The sequence below is a fragment of the Gorilla gorilla genome, chromosome 1, assembly GCF_029281585.2.
Source record: "Gorilla gorilla gorilla isolate KB3781 chromosome 1, NHGRI_mGorGor1-v2.1_pri, whole genome shotgun sequence".
Classification (NCBI taxonomy): domain Eukaryota; kingdom Metazoa; phylum Chordata; class Mammalia; order Primates; family Hominidae; genus Gorilla; species Gorilla gorilla.
This window is the reverse complement of record NC_073224.2, coordinates 47,508,662-47,524,474: the sequence shown is the minus strand read 5'-3', so window position 1 is coordinate 47,524,474 and position 15,813 is coordinate 47,508,662. Positions and strand designations below refer to the sequence as shown.

Here is a 15,813-nt window from a genome sequence, read left to right as displayed (position 1 = left end):
ACTGACCAAGAAAAAGGGAAAAGAACAGAAGAAAACGTTGCTTTAAACAGCAACGTGATGCTTAAAGAGTTATCAGAGGGAAGGTGATCCGAGAGCTCACCAGCGGAAACAAAGGCTCAAAGGGCTGAATCGAGCGGCTTCTTATCCATATCCTCTGGCTGGTCAATAGCTGGGGAGTCAAGGATAGACTTACCTCACATCTTACCTTATAGATCTTTGTTGTGGTGGTGGTTTTGTTTTTTTGTTTTTTCAGCAATATCTTCATATATGTACTCTTTTTTTTATTGTACTTTAAGTTCTAAGGTACATGTGCACAATGTGCAGGTTTGTTACCTATGTATACATGTGCCATGTTGGTGTGCTGCACCCATTAACTCGTCATTTACATTAGGTATATCTCCTAAGGCTATCCCTCCCCCCTCCCCCCACCCCACAACAGGCCCTGGTGTGTGATGTTCCCCACCCTGTGTCCAAGTGTTCTCATTGTTCAATTCCCACCTATGAGTGAGAACACGCGGTGTTTGGTTTTCTGTCCTTGCAATAGTTTGCTGAGAATGATGGTTTCCAGCTTCATCCATGTCCCTACAAAGGACATGAACTCATCCTTTTTTATGGCTGCATAGTATTCCATGGTGTATGTGTGCCACATTTTCTTAATCCAGTCTATCATGATGGACATTTGGGTTGGTTCCAAGTCTTTGCTATTGTGAATAGTGCCTCAATAAACATATGTGTGCATGTGTCTTTATAGCAGCATGATTTATAATCCTTTGGGTATATACCCAGTAATGGGATGGCTGGGTCAAATGGTATTTCTACCTTATAGATCTTAAACCAACAGCAGCCATGCTTTCTTGACATTTCTGTGCTGAGAGCTGGAAAAACCGGTTTCTTCACTATTCTTGATACAATATAGCCAACTATATGATCGTTAGGTAGGCATTAACTGCAGAAATCAAGATAGAGTTATTTCTACCTGTGATATAATAAAGAATCCACCTAATCTTTGTCCCCCAGTTCCTAGCACAGAACTTCAAAAATGCTTGGAATTTCCTAAGTGATAGGAGTGTCTTGTTATTCACAAAGAGTCCTTTTGATCATATTTGAGTTTATGTTAATAAGATGACTCATGGTGGGGGTCTTAGTTTCAAGAGAGGGGCTGGCCACTCCAGAAACACCAAGCACATGATTTAGAGAGTGGAACTTACGGACCTATCCCCAAACACCAGGGAGAGAAGAGAGATTGGATATTGAGTTCAATCACATAAATAATGATGCAATCAATTATGCCTACTTAATGAAACCCCAGATAAAAACTGATCAACAGATCATCAAGTGAGAGGGTGATGCACCCTGACTCCATCGAGACAGAAGCTCCTGTCCTTGGACCCTTCTAGATCTTGCTTTATGTATCTCTTTATCTGGCTGTTTATTTATATCCTTTATAATAAGACAGGAATTGTAAGCATCATGCCTTTTGAGGTCTGTGAGGCATTCTAGCAAATTATTCAACCTCAGGATGAATGATTGGGGTTTCTCATAAGAGAAACCCCAAATTTGTAGTTGACTGGGCAGAAATGTGGGTAGCCTGGGACTCCACTTGCAACTAGCATCTGAGGAAAGGGCAGTCTTGTTGGGGTCTTGTTGGGGACCTTGCCCTTTAACTTGTGGGATATGATGTTAACTTGGGAAGCTGGTGTCAGGATTGAACAGAATTGTAGGACACACAGTTGGTATCAGAGAATTGGTGTCAGAATGCACTGCCTCTTCAGCACTCTCAAGTACGGAGGCCGCAAAAGGGACCATACGGCATAAGACATGTGGTCTCTTAGCTCTGTAGTGACTGCTGTCACCTTATATTTTTATAGCAATAGGAAAATTGGTGGAATATTCACTTGGGCTAAGAGGCAAAGTTCATAGAATTTGGGACTGAATGCACCAGGGGATGAAGTCCATATGACCATTCTGCAGCAAGATGACTCTTCAAACATCCAAAAAGCATAATTTCTTTGCAATCTACTTATAATATTCCTAATTACCATCCCCTCCACTAACACCTCCATCCAGCAATCACCTCACCCCAACTTTAATCTCAACCAGAGCACTTATTACCACTTGGCATGAAAGGCACTTGCTGAAGTCCCAGGAAGAGAAGAGTGATAGACCCACAGAGGTTGCCTGTCAGATTCGCTAGAAATGGGGAACGTAGGTATCGCAATCAACGAGGATGACCACAAATTTTCTTACTTTTTTCTTCTTTTTTATTGTGGTAAAATAAAAACATTTATTATTTTAGCCATTTTTAAGTGTCCAATTCTGTGGCATTAACTACCTTCACATTGTTCTGCAACTATTACTACCATCTATATCCAGAATTTTTTCATCTTCCCAAGCTGAAACTCTGTACCCATTCAACACCAACTCCCCATTACTCCCTCTCCACAACCCCTGGCAACCAACATTCTACTTTTTATCTCTATAAATCAGACTAATCTAGGTTTTGCAAAGAAGTGGAATCACAATATTTGTCCTTTTGTGACTGGCTTTTTTCACTTAGCATAATGTCTTCCAGGTTCATCCATGCTGTAGCATATGTCAGAATTTCCTTCCTTTTTAAGGCTGCATAATATTCCATTGTATGCACACATCACATTTTGTTTTCCTATTTATCCACTGGTGAATACTTGGGTTGCTTTCACTTTTTGGCTATTTTAAATAAAGCTGCTGTGAACATGTGTGTATATGAGTATCTGTTTGAGTCTCTATCTTCAAATCTTTTGCATATATACCCAGGAATGAAATTGCTGGATTATATGATAAGTTTTTTTAATATGGTAATTATATGTTTAATTTTTAAGGGGAACTAATATATTATTTCCACAGCAGCTGCACCATTTTTCTTACCTTTTAAAAAATATTTTCTCTAGGTTTTTAAAATGGTCTTATTTATTTACACATTCATTAATTCTTAGATATGGGGTCTCACTATATTGCCCAAGCTAAAGTGCAGTGGCTATTCACAGACAGGGTCATAGGACACTGCAGCCTCAAGCTCCTGACCTCAAGTGATTGTCCCACCTCAACCTCCCAAGTAGCCGGGATTACAGGCATAGTGCACCATGTTCAGCTTAAAAATTATATACTTCTTGTGTGTGTTTTGAATTGGCAATATATTCACATGATACAAAACATAAGATTGATCACAAAATATCTACCTTTTATTCCTGTCTCCAAGCCTTTTAGTTCCCCTTCTGGAGGCTGCCAATGTTACTATTTACCAGTGCTCTACCATAGCACCACAAGTCACCCCAATATCCAAGCAGGTTTCAAAATTCAATCTGAGGCTTGCTTAGTGAACAGAAATGTTTTCAAACTATCTGCTGTCTGCTCAAAGAAGGGGTTAATGGAGAGCAGAACTCTGAAATGCACTGTACATAATGAATAACAAATACCCTTTTAAGATGAGTATTTTAAAACACCAACATGTTATTATCCAAAATGTATAAAAGTGTCTCTCTTTTCTTTTTTGGCCTTGAGTACTACATTGAAAGCATTACCTAATGCCCACTCCAAAAGATTAGATCCCTCTGAAAGAAAAGAGTCAACATGCATAACACATCACAACACCATCCTGCATCTTTTCCATTTGGGTTCACAGTTAGACATTCCCTGGTTTAAGGGAAAGAGCATTTGCAAAATGGCTCTTGGGGCTTAATTGGTATTTCTTTCTTTTGCCTGCCGGAATAATCCAGGACAGGAAACTGCAAAGCAATTTAAGACATTAGCATTGTTCCTAAATACCCGACCAAGGTTAGTGAATACAACTGGAAAAGCCCAAAGAGCACCTAGGGAGATTAAGGGAGGTTTTGAAGCAGAACGCATGATTGTAATGAACTTGGGCTCTGCCTCATGGAAGAAGAATCTATCTAAATACATTAGGGCCAACAGAGCAGACAGCAGACGGGAGGCAGCTACCTAAATGCGAGAGATGCTGTTCTCAGTAAGTTGTGAAACGCTGCAAATAGATTTGGGTGGGTTTGAAGCCCTGAGTCGCTATAGGGTGCTAATTATGATTTCCATACTGTTGGCGAGAGAGACACTCCCCAGCAGGGTGTCGAGAGCCACAACATATGCACTCCAGCTGTCCTCGTGAACCGCCCCCTTGTACCCCTCACGGTGGAGGTCTCTGCTTGGTTTCCTCCTCTCACTGAGCAGATGAATTAATTTGTCTGAAGATTGGAGAAGGGTTTTTGGAAAGAAAAGAGTACATAATAGGTTAGTGCCAAATAGAAATCATTTTGCACAGGATCATTGTTGCATCCTTTTTACTTCAATATGAATGTTACCTAAACAATAAGATGTATAGAGTCAATATGATCGCATTTCAACACCTGCATCCAAACCACAAGAAATAAAATGTTATAGATTTTAAACAAATCTCATTTTTGACTCAACAGGAAGTGTACCTGATCTTCCTGTTGAGGTTTTTTGGTGAAGGGGACTTCTGGCATCAACTATCCAGAGCCAGACAAAGCTTCACAGGTTGTGGGCAAAGCCCTCCACAAAACTGTTCTCACTTCAGATACCAGTTGCAAATTCTGGAGTCCCCAGGCCTTCCTCCCTTCTGACCAACTGGCTATAAATTCAGGGGTTATCACTATCTCTTCAGGTTTCATAATTTGCCAGAACAACTTACAGAACTCAGAAAAGCACTCTACTTATGATTATAGTTATAGCAAAAGAATACAAATCAATCAGAATCAGCCAAAAGGAGAGACACGTACAGCAAAGTCAGAGAGGATCTCAAATGTGAAACTTCCTTTGTCCTCTCCCATGCATTCAGGGTGCATCACCCTCCTGATAAGTGATAATACAGAGTATTACACACAGCTGAGCTCGGTGTCCATGGTTTTTACTGGGGCTTCAGTATTCAGGCATAAATGATTAAACCATTGACTATATGACTCAATCTCTAGTCTTTTCCTCCCTAAAGACTGGTTCAATATCAAGGTAGCTGAAAGCCTCTATAATCTCATGGTTGGTCTTTCTGTCATGATCAGCCTCCATCCTGAGTCTTTTCCTTAACATAAACTACCTAGAGCCCTATCCTGAGTCACCTCATAAGCAAAACCTATCATGACCTACCATTAATAGCAAAGACACTCTTATTACTTAGGAAATTCCAAGGGTTTGGAGGCTACCTCCATAAAACTAGGGACAAAACCCAGCCAAATCCTTACAGGGACAGAGGAATGGGATTGGTGGGAGATTATGAGGCCATCCAGGAAGCAAAAACTCAAGTTCTAGTTAGAGTTTATTATATCTTCTCACGCAGGTTACTTAATCATCTTGGGTTTTACATCTCATTCTTTTCACTTACAGCAGTAATTACTGATACCATTTAATGAGTGCTTACTATGCACCAGATGCTGTGCTGAGCACTTTGCCTACTTAATCTCATTTATTCTTCACCATAAACTTGCAAATTTTGTCATTTTATTATCTCTATTTTGTAAAGAGTGGAGAGGTGATAGAGATTTCAGGAGGTTAAATAACTTGTTCAAGTAATTGGAGGAGCTGTCACTCAACAACAACTGTGAGTCCAAAGTTCTGATTCTTAAGTTTCCATTCATAACGCTATACTGATAATTGGCTTACAGGCATATTGGGAAAATAAATTATAAAGATATGAATTATTATAATCTGAAAGGGAATAACCTCATGAGTCAAGGTTGTAAGATTACCATTATTATTATGTCACTGATTATTACTATTAGCAATATTATTTCACCTTCATACTTCACATGAATCTGTCTACTTATTACAAAAGTGGTTTCTACCTACTATATGAGTTCCTATTATAAGGAAAGAACTCTCTTTTAGAGAGAAAGCAAGTCTTTAAATCATAATAAACAAAATTCCATGTAGTTTCTGAAACATTTGTTAAGTATAATACCCACTATGTGCCAACTTGTAATGTGCAACTTGGAAGGTATAGAAAGATGAGTAAGACATAGACTCTCACCAGCAAGACAAGTGTGCATAGAATAACACAACTCAAGGCAGAATGTAATAAGTGTCCAAACACACACAGAAAGCCCTCTGCTGGTTCAGAGGAGAGAAAGATAGCACACAAGCCTCAAGGGATCAAGAAGAATTTCATATCCACATCTTGAAGGACAGACAGAATTTGGAGAGACTTGGATGGGTAAGAAGATGGGATTCCTGAAGAAAGGAATCTAGTAGCAAAGTTAGACCAGGATGTATCACACTTATAATACATCAGTGGGTGACAATACAGACTATTACCAATCAAGGAAGCTCAGCAGAGCTTCTGTATCCACAGTTTTTATTGGAGCTTCATTACGTAGGTGTGATTTATTAAACCACTGGCCATGTGCCATTAAAACAGGTGCAATTCAGAATGTTTGAAAGGATGGGAATGAGTGTATAGTTTAGTGGTAACATATTTTTGTGGGATAAACACAGCATTTAAAATTTTAAAAAATTCACTTCATCATAATTTTATTAGCTTTATTATGTTGAGCAAAGCTCTAACTCCTCCAGCATCACTTTGCCCATTCTAAAAATGAGGGTAGATAATGCCTAGCTCTTAAGGCTTTTGTGGGAGTTAAATGAGAAATATATTGAAAAACTCACATTCTGTGAGCTAAATAACATTAAGCAAATATTAGGTTTTACAATTTCTGTTGTTGTTTGTTTGGATTAAAGGAAACCAGCCAAGCTATGTTAAACAATATCAATGAAAAAAATATTGGAACCATACCCTGGAGGTTGGGGATAGTGTGGCTAGGATGCCAGGGTGAGGAGGCTGAGCTTTGTCCAGTAGGAACAGTAGGCATGAAGAAGTCAGTTCATGTCATGTTTTCAGTTGTTTTGTTTTGGTTTGGTTTGTTGAAGGTGATTACAAAAGCATTAGTACTTATTATTTCAGGAATAGCAAGCATTAACTCTGAGAAAAAGTAAAATTGTTTATCTGAAATTTTCAGTGAGGATAAGCATGGAATGTGGTGCAAATTTGTCTTTGAAGATTATTTGAGCAGGTTTACTTTTTCAGTGGTAACACTTTGGAGAAAAGACAAAAGGTTAAAGACACTTACCTGGCTTCCCCATTACCCCATCTAGAAGTCAGAGTATGGGTACGATGGTCTGTGAAGACAACTTCCAGGCTGAGAACTTGAAGCACTTCCAGCAATAACTCTAGCAGTCTGCATAATTATCTTTCTGCCTCACAGTTTGCCTTATCTAGTCCTTAGAAGCTGAGGGAATGAGAAATATGACTCCTCATTTGGCTCCATAGGCAGAGTTGTGGAAAGTAGAGAAAAATATTTATCACTTTAAAGTGTCCAAAATATTCATGTACAATTAATTTTTTAATAAGTAGAGATTTCAAAGAGATTTACCTTAAGTAAGTCTGACCATAGAAATTTAATCAAATCATTTTAATTAACTTATTTAAATATCTAGGTGGGCTTTAATATCACAGAGCTAGAACCTAAATACTTTTATTTGTAATACTGAGATTAACTATTTTAAATTAGTTTATTGTAAAATGTTCAAAATTCAAAAACACAAAAAGGATAACGTAATAAATTTTTCTATACTGTTCACCCATATTCACCAAGTGTCAAGATTTTGCTGTACTTACTATATCTATCCTTCCTTCTTATCTTTTTTGATGGCATAGCTTTCAGTTTGTTTATATCTACCTTATATCTTTAACAAATGTACAAAAGCTTTCTATAAGTTTTGCACATTTGGTTAAGTTTATGCATAAGTATTTTTTGTTGTTATTGTAAATAGATTTATCTCCTGCATTAAAACCTCTAACTAGTTATTGGTCATATTTAATGAGGTTATTAATTTATATCAGGTGATTTTGTATTCAATTTTACCAAATTATATCATTGTTTATAGTAGTCTTTTTCACTAGTTCTTGATTTTTTCAAATATATAATATCTCCATTATTACATACATTTCTAGAAATTCTACAATTTTACTTTGTATTTTCCATTTAACTCGAGTCTTTAAGAAAGAGTTTTGATAACTTGTTGATTATTTCTGGTTTAACTGTAATTTTGGAGGGAAAAGAGCTGGATTATTATGTCTATTTTCTAAAATTAACTGAGGTTTTTCTTTGTGTTTTAACGTATGGTAAATGTCTACAAATAACCAAAAGCACTAGGAAAAAAGTATATTCTTTACTATCAGGATTCAGAGTTCAATGTATAGCTATCTGAACTACCTTTTTTCAAGGCCTTCTATATTCTTAATATTTTTTAATCTCACTGTCTTGAAAAAATATTATAAAAATCTTTTGTTAATTGTGTCTGTCCATTCTGTCTTTCATATTCTATATTTTCTGTTTGTAAAAGTTGTAAAGATATTAGTGACTATTACATCTTTACTGTGTATTGTATTCTTTAGGTTCATTAAATGGCCTTTATGTCTTTCAATGTTTGTTGGCATGAAATCTATATTTTTCTGATATTCAGATCATGTCGTCTGCCTTCTTTTTATTTTACTTGACTAATATATCTTCATGTATATTTTTACTCTTAGCCTTTCTGATTCACTTTTTTTCCTTGGTATGTTTTATATAACACCATGGAGTTAGATTTTGCTTTGTTAAGATCAACTTTTTTTTTCTTTTACAGGTAAGTAAAGTCCATTTACATTTATTAATATAATCAATATTTTTTCTCAGTTCTGACATATTGTTTTATATGTTATTTCTTTGTTGAATCATGTGTAATTGCTAATAGCCTATTGTTTATGACCTACCAAAATGCCAATTGTATCCATAAATATTTACATATTTACATATGTCTATGACTTTTTATGCTCACAGACATATACAATATGCATGCAAAGTGCTTTACTTTGTGATTTGCTTTATAATTATTCTTTCTTTAGAAATTTAGAAAGTTTTTTTTATATTCTAGTGGTTATCATTTAATACTCTAATTTCTTCCATAAAATCTCAACCAATAATCATTTTTTCTCCCCTCTTCTCTTCCCACTATCCACATTGTCTCTAGTATTAACTTAATGAAAAATTTTAAGAAAGCTCAAGCTTCAACTACTTCCATTGTCAGCCTCAAGCAATATCCTCTTGCTCGCACCTAGCACATATCAGGCAATCTGTAAGATTACTCTTCTTTCCATTTACTCACCGCTTTCTTGTCCTATTTCTGTTAGTTTTTATTATATGACACTGTCAAAGCACACATCAACAGTACACTTTTTAAATTCTTATCTCCAATTTCAGGTTGTTATTCTACATTTAAGTACATTCATACTTATCTCTGAAAACTTGTACTGAATTTTCTAGAATTACTTATTACTTGTCTGGAGCTCATTCTCCAGGAAATTTCTCAGGAACAGCTCATGAGAGGAACATTCCATGAGATCTTGCAGTTCACAGTGCTGGGCTTCTTCCTGTTAACTCATACAACCTTTGATTCTCATCTTCTTTTCATGAAGTCATTTAAAATATTTCTCTTTTTGTTGTTGTTGTTGTTGTTTTGTTTTTTGAGATGGAGTCTCACTCTGTCGCCCAGGCTGGAGTGCAGTGGCTCGACTGCCTCTCGGGTCCCCGCCATTCTCCTGCCTCAGCCTCCCGAGTAGCTGGGATTACAGGCGCCCACCACCACACCCGGCTATTTTTTTTGTATTTTTAGTAGAGACGGGGTTTCAGCATGTTAGCCAGGATGGTCTCGATCTCCTGACCTCGTGATCCACCTGCCTCAGCCTCTCAAAGTGCTGGGATTACAGGCATGAGCCACCACACCCAGTCCTTCTCTTATTTTTTTTTAACAGAAAATGATGCTGTTGACAATTCTGATTTTTGTGTGTGTTTGTTTTTGAGACTGAGTCTCACTGTGTAACCCAGGATGGAGGAGTGGCACAATCATAGCTCACTACAGCCTCGAACTCCTGGGCTCGAGTGGTCCTCCCACTTCAGCCTCCCAAAGCGCTGGGATTATAGCTGTGACCTGAGAGGTCTAATTCAAATCTGATTTTTTATCTCTTAAAATGACTTGGTCTCTTTGTCTGAATTCCCAAAGAGGTTGTTTTTGTTTTTGTTTTTTCTAACTTTTAACATTCAGTTATTTTATTAGCATTTCCTTGGTGATAACTGTTATGGGTTGATTCCTCCAGTTAAAATAAATATGTAAATCTTAAAACTTCTATTTCAGCAAACTGTTCCTGATTTATAATTTTAATACTCGTTTTCCTTCCTTAGGGACTATTTTATTGGATCCTCCTTTTTTTCATTATTTCTTTATATTTACTTGTCTTCTCATCTTTCATTTTCTCTCCAATAATTTTTATCTTTTCCTTTATTTCTGTTTGATTTCCTCATTTTTCCTTTTTTATCTTTTGATTTTTCTCACTGTATTTTTCCATAGTATCTTTTTCCCATGTATTGCTACTTATTAGTCTTTATTTATAAGTGTATTTTTTAAAATAACTTTCCTGAGTTCTGTAAGTTCTCAATTCATAGCCATTGGCTATTTAACTATTTCTTCTATTTCTGGTTTATACTATTCTTTCAAAGTGTCTATTGATTTTTTAATTTATTTTCTCTCACTTTGCTATTGCATCTGTGATATTATGATTTTATATACTTTATATATAAACACACGTATATAGGTTTTCATTCACCATTCCTGGATCATGACTCCGTGACTCTGGTTACAGTTTTTTAATAATCTGGGGTGCTTCATGTCTCTGAAACAGGCTTCGAGAAACAGAATCTCTCTCTTTAACCTCCTGTCCTCCTCTCACCTGCCCAAGGCAGGACTCTATCCTGATTATGGGTTAAAAGACTCTCATTCAGAGCAGGTCCTCCCCCACACCCTAGAGGAAGGGATGCTGCACAGAGAGGCCAAAAAAAAAAAAAAAATTCTGAGCAGACAGGCCTTCTGGGTTTAGATCATGCACTTTTTGCCCAATCACATGTCTACATAGTTGTCCATCATGCTTATGTTATGAAGCCACCATAAAAACCCAAAAGGACAGGGCTGAGAGAGCTTCCAGATAGCTGACACGTGGAGGTTCCTGGAGGGTGCTATGTCAGGGGAGGACGTGGAAGCTCCACACCCCTTCCCCCGTGCCTTACCTTATGCATCTCTTCATCTGTATTTCCTTCTCCATGAAACAGGAAAAACACCCGGTATTTCCTTATCTATGAAACAGGGATCTTTAGTGATATACTTGTAATATACTTTATAATACACTGGTAAACTTAAGAACTTAAGTGTTTCCCCGAACTGCTTCAGCAAATTAATGGAACCCAGAGGGGGTCGTGGCAACCCCAACTTGAAGCCATTAGGTCAGAAGTTCAGATTTGCAGCAAGGAGTGTCTGACACAACGGTGTGTTGGCGGGGGCAGTCTTGGGGTCTGAGCCCTCAGCCTGTGGGATCCGATGCTATCTCCAGGTAGCTAGAGTGGGAATTGAACTAGAGGTGAATTTGAGGTGAATTAGAATTGAATTACTTGGTGTCCACTGTTTGTCGGTGGGGAACCCCCCCAACCAAAGAATTTGGCCATAGAAGTCTTCTTTTGTGTTCATTGCTGTGGCGTGAGAGCAAAGAAAAAATTTGATTCGGGTGTTTTTCTGAAACAGAATGTTACAGTTTTCATCTGCTTTGTGTCCACTTTTTCTGGTGTTATTTCTTTCGTTATTACCTTTTTTTAAATAATAACTTTGAATTATTTAGACTATTTTTTTTCTGTGTGTTCCCTGTTTAAATGAAATGGCTTTTCCTAGACTATTAAGGGACAGTTCCTGGTCAGTGGGGGCCAGGGGATGAACTAGGGTCACTCTCTCAACTTCATCTTTGCTTGTTATTAAGAAGGACTCAAAATACATCATCCCATCCATCTCTCAGGCCTACGCCTGGCCAAGAAGGTTTCCTGCCTTCAGTTCTATGTTTCCCAGAGCTCTCCCCTTTAGACAAGTTATTTTTTTGTTACATGACTTCCTGGGATCTGAATCCTTTGGGCTCACAACCTCCTCCCCACACCACTTACTATCTCAACTGTCCAGAGTTACTGCCAGGCTCAACGTGTCTGCTTCTGGCAGCTTTCCCCTCTGGAAAAGGATATTATTGGATATTTTGGCAATCATCCAGGGTTTGCTCTACTGCCTCACTCTCAGGTCTCTTGTGATGCTGTCTGCAGGCTCCTGCTTTCACTTGCAACTCTGAGCATATCAGAATAGTAGTTTCACAGTTATTCTCAGGCTTGTCCACACAGATTTTTATTCCAGATTAGGCCTTCTTTTAAGGGTGAGTCTTCATGGGTGATCTTGGGTTCTATAGCTTACAGGGCTTGTCAAAGGTTTGCATTGAGCCCACCACTCTCTTTTCCTGTTCCTGCCACCTCGCACCATCTGAACCCCAGTGTTTCTACCCTGCTCAGTTGCTGCCACGACTCCACAGCGGATTGCCTTTAGGTGCCATTTCTACATGTGGTTTTGACTACAGCAGTACTCTAGGGTTTAAAGATGTTTCCTATCACCTAGTATTTAAAAATATATAATCTAGGCATATTTTTACACTATTTCTAATTTTCTGTTTGGTTTTCTGAGGAGTTTTGAAAAGATTAAGAAACTACACTGCCACCATAATCTCACTAGGACCAGAACTCAGGATCAATTTTTCTTAGAGAATGTGGAAGAATGAAGCTTCCACATATTCTTTATAAAATCTTATAATTTTAGAATGTGAGTTCTCTGAAACTCTTAAAGGTCACAGAATCCAATACCCTCCTGTAATAGGAAAGATAATTGAGGTCCAGAGAGTGAAAAAAAAGGCTTTCTCAAAGTCAGTGTAGAAAGTAGTAGAGCCAAGTATAAAATACAGCTTTCCCTTAATCTTGGTGTTAGAAGGAACCTCAGGGCATGTGGTCCATCTTCTTACCCAGTGCAGAATTCCCCAGGAAGACAGGCAGCCAATATCCCCTTGAATATCTTAAAGGATGAGATGTCTAACTCAACCAGTTCCCCATGTGGTAAAGACAAACTTGTCTTTTCACTTTTTTCCTTTTTCAAAAGTATAAATGGAGACACACAAGGATGAACTGATGCAGGTGTTATTGCGTTTGTTCCCTGTTTCCTCTCGGTTTAGAAGCTGACTTGGAAGCACCTCTAGGTTGATTCACAGCCTGAGTTGAACACAATCTTTAAGTTCTTCTAGTCTAGTGGATTCATTAGTCTATGCTTAAACATGCCTGGCCGCTCACTCTATCGTCGATTGTTCAGGAGTTCTTCCTAAAGTGAGATGATGCACATGAGCGTATTTGTGGATTACACAACCTTATATAAATCTAAGATTGTCAGATTTATTATGTTGAATGGAATTTTCTCCCCTTTAACTTCTAAGCATTGTTCTTGGCTCTGCCCTCTGAAGCTATGCAGAAAAAGTCTCATTACTCTTGTACTTTGCAATGCTTGAAACGCTGGAAGACAGCTATGGGGCTCCTTCCTTGTGGCTAAGGCTTATCTTTTTCCATGGTTATAAACAAAGCCAGCACTTTTATTCCTCCTGTGGCATTGTCTGCAGTACTCCCAGCAATCTGTTTTTTCTCCTTTAGCACACTAAAGCTTATTAATGTTTCTCTTAAAATGCCAAAAATAAACAGAGTGGGACTCAACTTTCTTTGTCTCAGCATCACACTTACATCAGCACAGTGTAAGATTATGAGTCATTCCAGTGCTTCTTATTATGCCTTATTTGTTTTCAGCTTGCAGTCAACTATAAACACCTAATATTTTCTAGTGAACTTCTAGTAAAGCGGTTCTCCAACTTATTGGGCATGGGCCGTTGATATTTTTGTCCTTGATGGAGGAAAATAGCTTTGTAAGCAGCAACACAAGTCCTTTCAGAACTCCAGTGACTGACTGAATCTGGGGACCTTGACTCTTTTGGGCATCAAGGTTCTCTCTGATATGCTCCATCCCTTTCTTGGGATTTAATTCTTCCTTGGCTATATTTGTTCTATTCCTTTTCATTTGAATATCATACTCCTAGATATACAAGTCCAAAGAAAAGTAGTGGGTGAACAATCCCCTTCTCACTCTTGGTAATAATTTCTACCACTTTCTACTACTCCCCTGGCATCACTGCTGTTTTCTTTTTACCACTGTCTGTACCAGTATATCATTGACTACCCAAGCAGGGGTGCATGCTGGTCTCATTCTCCTGTTTACTTTTTTTTTTCTTATTAATACAGAATTTATTTGTCTTTTCTCCGTCAAACCCTGAGCCAACCATGTTCCCCAGGCTGCCTGGGGAGGTATAGGAAAAGGAACACACAGGACCCACCAGACATGGAAAAAAGAACTATGGGAGGTGGAGACGGCTCCTTCACATGGCGAAGAGGATGAGAAAGGCCACCATCAGGCAAAAGAGCCCCAAGGCCTCCCAGAGGGCAAAGCCCAGAATGGCATAGGAGAAGAGCTGTTGCTTCAGAGAAGCATTCCTGGCATAACCAATGATGAGGCTCCCAAACACACTCCCAATCCCAGCCCCAGAGCCAGCCACCCCAACTGTGGTAGCCCCAGCCCCAGTGAATTTGGCTGCCAAGTCTATGTCCCTTGAAACGGCACTGGTTTGGAAGCTGCAGCTAGGGACAAGTGAGGTAAGGGGACGTAAGACTGCCAAGCTGCTGAGACTCTCATCTGCCATTGTCTCCGGTCATTTCAACACCACTGCAGATAGTGGATGGCTCAGCAGCTGTGAGGTGCTCTTGACCAAGGAGGGAGTGGAGATGAATTTGGAGCAGGCATACATTTTTAGGGGGTGAGGGGCTGTGGCAGGAGAGCTGCTCCCAGTGCAGAAAGACAGAGAGGACTCTCCTGTTTAAACATACAGTGGGGGGTTGGGGAGAGGGCATGATTAGGAAGACATAAAATTGGATGGTACATACTGACCCTCTTTAAGAGGCAGATAGCTGCTGTCAGTACCTCTTGACATACATTCCCCGCCCACTCATTATCCAGGACAACCTTTATATCTTCTAATCCCTGTATTTCCTTATCTATGAAACAGGGATCTTCAGTGATAACCTACCTTTCCTTTCTAGGATAACCTACATTCCCTTAGGACATTCCTAATAATATAAATTATTCTTTCTCACTGCCCTATTTACTATGCAGACCTTATCTATTGAGGCTGTATGCTAAAGAAGACGCTTATGGTGCTAAGGAGTACACCCTGGGGCCAAGAAGTCGAAAGCCTTCACCCTAGTGTGAGTTGTCAAGTGCTGGCTGGCCAGTTTCTGTAAAGGATCCACTAAACCACTAATGAGAGCCTCAAAAATAAACATACCACAAAACAAACACATGGAGAGAAAAGGTTAAGTTAATTTGTAAGTACTTTCCTATCATTTTTCCTGATCATGCCCAAATACTGGTCATAGGATTTCCTTTTATGTTGATAAGGGAGAATGGAGGCTGTGAAGAGGAAGTAGGACTCAAAGATGAGAACAAGGGTGAAGCATAAACTGGTCTGTGAGCTGGGATTCAGACGGCATATTTCCCACTTCCAAAACTGTGGTGAACACCATGAGGTCAATAAACATTACCGAGAGAGAGATGTATTTTCATATTTATTCACTACTGAATGAATATAAATGAATATATACATATACTTCTGTATACTTTTGTACATCCACCTACTCATATGCCAGTCTGAAAGACAGAATATTCCCATTACCCATCATGGAATTCCTCTGTGTGCCCATCACCACTCTCATCTACTTCCCTATTCCCTTAGAA

The 15,813-nt window shown here is 38.6% G+C and overlaps 1 pseudogene; it reads right to left on the bottom strand.

Moving 5' to 3' along the window:
• Positions 1-14,379: 14,379 nt before the first annotated feature.
• Positions 14,380-14,866, bottom strand: LOC101153420 (ATP synthase F(0) complex subunit C2, mitochondrial-like; annotated as a pseudogene).
• Between the last annotated feature and the right edge of the window lie 947 nt (positions 14,867-15,813).